This window comes from Meles meles, chromosome 8 (assembly GCF_922984935.1).
Source record: "Meles meles chromosome 8, mMelMel3.1 paternal haplotype, whole genome shotgun sequence".
In the NCBI taxonomy this organism is placed as follows: domain Eukaryota; kingdom Metazoa; phylum Chordata; class Mammalia; order Carnivora; family Mustelidae; genus Meles; species Meles meles.
Window position 1 is genome coordinate 17,717,919 of NC_060073.1, and position 6,431 is coordinate 17,724,349.

Sequence of the window (6,431 nt, forward strand, 5' to 3'; positions counted from 1 at the left end):
TAGTGTGAAGGTGGAGAGACAGATAATATAAAAAATGCTGTGCAAATATTAGGTGACGTTTCAAAAAACAGCTTTATAAATAAAAAAATGAGAGAGGACAGAGACAGAGACAGGCATAAAGAAATGTATGAAATGAGGGGAATTGAGTAGAGGGAGATCAATAGCAATTTCCCTTTCTAGAATTGATCCAATGATCCATTCTACCCTCAGATTTAAAATCCCTCCTTCATCATGTATTAATTTACAAAATCTATACCAAGTTTCTAAAGATAGATCTGGGCCATTTCTTCTATTCTTTAAAGTTCTTTATTTACAGGCCTATAGCAAAATGTTAACAACGCAGAGCTTTAGGGTATGTTCTGGTTTGTGGAAGATCCTGTCCCCTATCTCTATGTCCCTCACACTGGTTTTATTGCCAAGGATTTTCAAACATAGCTACACATACATATAAATTTAAGAATCAGTTTATTAATTTTAATGAAAATATACTTTGTCATTCTGGTGGGGGGGTGTTATTAATTCATCATAGAAAATGGTGTCTCAAAACAGGGCCTTACTGAGCAGAGCCAGACAAATTTCCCAATAGACCACTGCCTAGGTGAATACCCAGTGTGAGATAGAGTGAATTATTGATGGAGTTCTAGAATTGCAGGGAAAGACGAGGTACTTTTGTATTTGCTTATTGTCCGATTAGACCACAGAAAGATTCTTCAGTCTTCTGACTGGGATTAATGATGGAGTCCATAAGATAAGAAATGAGGAAAGACTACTCAATCTCGGACACAGATGTCACTGGTGACCTTGAAAAGAGCATTTTCAGTGTTAGGTACTGAAGTATCCCTGGAAAAGGTTTAAAGAGAATAGAAAGAATTGGGAAACAGGCACTCAAGAACCTCTTAGGTTTTGCTACACAGAGGAGGCAATGAAATGTAGTAGCTGATAAAGGAATTAAGACCAAGGGAAGATTTCATTTTAAAAACAAAAGAAATGACAGACTGCTTCTTTGGTGAAGCAAATGATCCATTAGTAACAGAAATATAGGTGAAATAATAGATGCCTTTATGTAAGTGATAAGGAGGTGAGGCTCAGAACACAGATTGTAAAGAGACTGGTTGCCTTTGGATAGGAGCAATGTTATGTGTTTATTGGAGAAGGTAGGAAGGTGGTATATATTTGAATAGATGCTAGTGGATTGATAGTCATGACTCTGTGGAAATGTTCTTCTGATGGCTTAATTTTTCTCAGTGAAATAGGAAGCAAGTTCATCTAATGTTTTTCCATTAATTTCATGCTTGCAATAGCTTTTTAAGAAGATACTCTTCTCCAAACTAAGACACAATTTTACTCTATTTTGCTATGCATTTGTATCATGAATAGTATTGAAATGTTCAATTCTAATACAGAGAGAATCATACGATTTATAAGCTAACATTAGTAAGAGCAAGTTCCTATAAAAAGGGAGTAATATCAAAACTTGCTTCAGATGTTACTGTTAAGAAGTCAGGAACTGGGGGTTCCTGGGTGGCACAGGGTTAAAGTCAATGCCTTTGGCTCAGGTCATGATCCCAGGGTCCTGGGATCAAGCCCTACATGGGGCTCTCTGCTGCACAAGGAACCTGATTCCTCCTCTCTGCCTCTCTGCCTACTTGTGATCTTTCTCTCTGTCAAATAAATAAAAAAAAATCTAAAAATAAATTGTTAAAATAATTTAAAAAATAAAAAGAAGAAGACAGGCACTGAACTCTGAAGTAATATGTTTAATGAGAAAGCTATTTAAAGTGAATGATTTTGGGTAACCATACAAAAGATAAGAGAAGAAATTTCTATTCAAACTGACAGGTAAGAATTTCAATACAAATGGCAAGAACAGCTCTTACCTATGTAATAGAAGATGGAGGTTTTGGACCAACTTTTGACACTAGGAAAATTCCCAAACAGTGTAAAAATATTTGAGGCTAGGAATATCATTAAGATCCTTCCAGTTCTGTAATTCTATAATTAAAACAGAAACATTATAATCCTAATTGTTTTACTAACAACAAGTTATTTATGCTGCCATGGGTTTTTCTTCTCTTTTGACATAAGTCAAGATAAAGACATGTAAAATGAATACAGGAATGAAGAGGAAGAGAGTACCTATGTGGAATGCCCAGGGAAAGACCTCAGGAAAGACTTGTTTAAAGAGTAGGAAACTTCACCATAAGGAGATAAAAATGGAAAACATATGAATGGAGCAAGTCAAACAATAGCTCTGGTAAAGAGAAGTTTAGCAGCAAGCAGATTAAGAACAAACAAAAACCCTGAACCAGGACCCAAATTATTAGAAACCAGACTTGAATTAATTTTTTTTAAAAAGTTAAAAAAAATAGAAAATGGAAAAAGGGTTCCCAGAGTCTTCCAAAAAAAGGAGTGGAGCAGACTAAATACTAAGTACTAAGCAGTACTAAGAATTAGGATATAACTTGATTATTGTATCTTAATCTGATTGGCACACATAAAAGATGGCATTGGCTGTAAGATTCCCAATAATTTGGAATCATTGGAACTTGCAGGAACTCTTTTTTCCTTGTAGGAGAGATCTTTCCTCAGCCTGTAAGCCAATGACATCCAGGGCCCTTCGTTTCACCAGTTTCCTCATGGCATTTTTTAGCTCAGTGTTTCTCAGGGTGTAGATTAATGGATTTAACATTGGCACAACAATGTTAAAGGACACAGACATTGCCATGTCTATGGGGTAAGTAGTCACAGGCCACACATATAGGAAAATGCATGACATGAAGAACAAGATGACCACAGTGAGGTGGGAGCACAGGTGGAGAGGGCTTTGTGCCACCCTTAGCTCTGCAAGACCTCAGGGAGCAGAGTATGAGCACATAGGAGGTGATGAGGATAAGGAAGATGGTCACACACATCACCCCGCTGTTGAGGATGACTAAGAGACCCAGGGTGTGGGTGTCTATGCAGGCCAATTTCGACAAGGGAAACAAATCACAGATAAAGTGATCAATGACATTGGGGCCACAGAAGGGTATTTGATACATGAAGAGAAGCTGTACTGCTGCGTGGAGAACTCCCCCCAACCCGGCCCCTCCCAGCAGCAGACAGCACATGCAGAGCTCATGATGGTCGTGTAGTGCAGGGGCTTACAGATGGCCACGTAGCGGTCATAGGCCATTACCATGAGAAGGATGATCCCCACACCACTAAAGAAATGCTCTGCGAAGAGCTGGGTCATGCAGCCTTCTAATGAGATGGTAGTAGACTTGGAGAGAGAGTCCACAATCATCTTTGGGATAATGACAGAAGAGTAGGCAGCATCCATGAGGGAGAAGCAAGTAAGGAAGAAATACATAGTTGATCTCAGACTCTGACTTGTGATCACGGTTACCACAATGAGTAGGTTTCCCAACACTGTGGACACATACATGGTTAGAAACACAAGGAGTCTTTTCCACAGCTCCAGGTTCTCTGTAATGCCCAAAACAATGAATTCAGTCACATTGTTTGGATTCTTCATTTACTATGGGCTGATATAAGCACACCAGTCTGAGATAGAAAATCTACAAAAGGATATTGTTTTTAATTAGTAATCACTAATTGTGTTGGACAACTTTTACACTGTGTCTGAACAAGAAAGAAATAGAAAACCTGAAAAGACCCATAACGAGTAAAGAGATTAAAACAATCATCAAAAATTTCCAAACAAGAGCTCAGGGCCAGACAGCTTCCCAGGGGAATTCTACCAAACAATTAAAGAATTAATTCCTATTCTCCTGAAACTGTTCCAAAAAAATAGAAATGGAAGGGAAACTTCCAAACTCATTTTATGAAGCCAGCATCACCTTGATCCCAAAACTAGACAAGGATCCCATCAAAAAAGATAATTACAGACCAATATCCTTGATGAGCATGGATGAGAAATTTCTCACCAAATACTAGCCAATAACATCCAACTGATGAGCCTGGGTGGCTCAGTTGGTTTAAGCCTCGCCTTTGGCTCAGGTCATGATCTGAGGGTCCTGGGACAGAGCCCCGCATCAGACTCTCTGCTCCTCAGGGATCCTGCTTTCCCCTCTCTCTTTGCCTGCCTCTCTGCCTGCATGTGATCTCTGTCAAATAAATAAATAAAATCTTAAAAAAAAAAAAAAAGCACTATTCACCATGACCAAGTGGGATGTATTCCAGGGCTGCAAGGTTAGTTCAACATCTGCAAATCAATTAATGTGATAAAATACATTACTAAAAGAAAGAACAAGAACCATATGATACTCTCAATAGATGCTGAAAAAGCATTTGAAAAAGTACAGCATCGCTTCCTGATCAAAACTCTTCAAACTGTATGAAAAGAGGGCACATACCTCAATATTATCAAAGCCATCTATGAAAAACCCACTGCAAATATCATTCTCAATTGAGAAAAACTAAGAGCTTTTCTGCTAAGGTCAGGAACATGGCAGGGATGTCCATTATCACCACTGCTCTTCACCATAGTACTAGAAGTCCTAGCCTCAGCAATCAGACAACAAAAAGAAATTAAAAGCACCCAAATCAGCAAAGAAGAAGTCAAACTCTAACTCTTTGCAGATGATATGATACTATATGTGGAAAACCCAAAAGACTCCACTCCAAATCTGGTAGAACTTGTACAGGAGTTCAGAAAATTGTCAGGATATAAAACCAATGCACAGAAATCAGTTGCATTTCTTTATACAAACAACAAGACAGAAGAAAGAGAAATTAAGGAGTTGATCCCATTTACAATTGCACCCAAAACCATAAGATACCTAGGAATAAACCTAACCCAAGAGGCAAAGTATCTATACTCAGAAAAGTACAAAGTACTCATGAAAAAAATTGAAGAAGGCACAAAGAAATGAAAAAATGTTCCATGCTCATGGATTGGAGGAACAAATATTGTGAAAATGTTCCCACTGTTACCACTGTTGGTGGGAATTCAAGTTGGTGCAACCACTCTGGAAAACAACATGGAGGTTCCTCAAAAAGTTGAAAATAGAGCTACCCTACAACCTAGCAATTGCACTACTGGGTATTTGCCCTAAAGATACAAACGTAGTGATCCAAAGGGGCACATGCACCCGAATGTTTATAGCAGCGATGTCCACAATAGCCAAATTATGAAAAGAACCTGGAAGCCCATCAATAGCTGAATGGATAAAGAAGAGGTGATATATAGATATAGATATAGATATCTATCTATCTATATAAAATGGAATACGATGCAGCCATCAAAAGAAATGAAATCTTCCCATTTGCGATGATGTGGATGGAACTAGAGGGTATTATGCTTAGTGAAATACGTCATTTGGAGAAAGACAACTCTCATATGATCTCTCTGACATGAGGAAGTGGAGATGCAATGGGGAGGTTTGAGGGTAGGAAAAGGATAAATGAAACAAGATGGGATCAGAAGGGAGACAAACCGTAAGAGACCCTTAATCTCACAAAACAAACGTAGGGTTGCCGGGAGGAGGGGGGTAGGGAAAGGGTGGTGGATTTATGGACACTGGGGTGGGTATGTCCTATGGTGAGTGCTCTGAAGTGTGTAAACCTGGTGATTCACAGATCTGTATCCCTGGGGCTAATAATATATTTTATGTTTATAAAAAAAAAATAAATTATAATAAATAAATAAATAAATAAAATAAAGTGCTTAGATCAGCATCTCCATTTATTTTCCTAGAATGAGGAGAAAGATACTGACCACATATTATTTTAAAACAGATTCCTTGCCTTGACCTCATGTTTTTATATATGCTTCTAGTAAATGCCTTGAGATTTTATTAGATGTATACATATGCTTCTCCTAAATGCACAGTTTAATTTTTATAAATTACAGGAGGAAGACCATTTCCCCTTGGAAAATATTTTGTGTGGGCAGATAGAGTAGTAGAAAATTTAAAGGGAAAGGACCACTCCCAGCCATAAGCCCTATTGACCCTCTACTGACAGTTTAGTGCTTGCTCTTCAGATGTGACTCTGGAAGTTCAGGTATATTGAATGCGTACAATCACTTATGTGTTTTACTATATGCAAGTACATAAAAATATAACAATATTCATGGAATTTCAATAGTTTGTATGGATATTATTTGTCAGCAGTTACAGATTTTTCTACATTTTAATTTCTATAGATTATTCTTCTTTATGGTTGTACCATGATACATTAAACCAGTACATTTTTTCTTGACCTTTGTGCTATTTCTAGTCTTCTCTCTTACACACAATGATGCAATGCACATCACTTCACAGAAATTTTTACTGACTGGTTTGAATATTTCTGCCCTAGAAAATTCCTAGAAATAGCCACACCAAATCCAAAATATGTATATGTTGAACTTTGATGGCTTCTGTGACTTTATTCTCCCAAAATCCTGAAACATCTTTCATTCTCATCAATAGTGTACTAAAGTG

The 6,431-nt window shown here is 37.7% G+C and overlaps 1 pseudogene; it reads right to left on the minus strand.

Moving 5' to 3' along the window:
- Positions 1-2,536: 2,536 nt before the first annotated feature.
- Positions 2,537-3,517, minus strand: LOC123948647 (annotated as a pseudogene).
- Between the last annotated feature and the right edge of the window lie 2,914 nt (positions 3,518-6,431).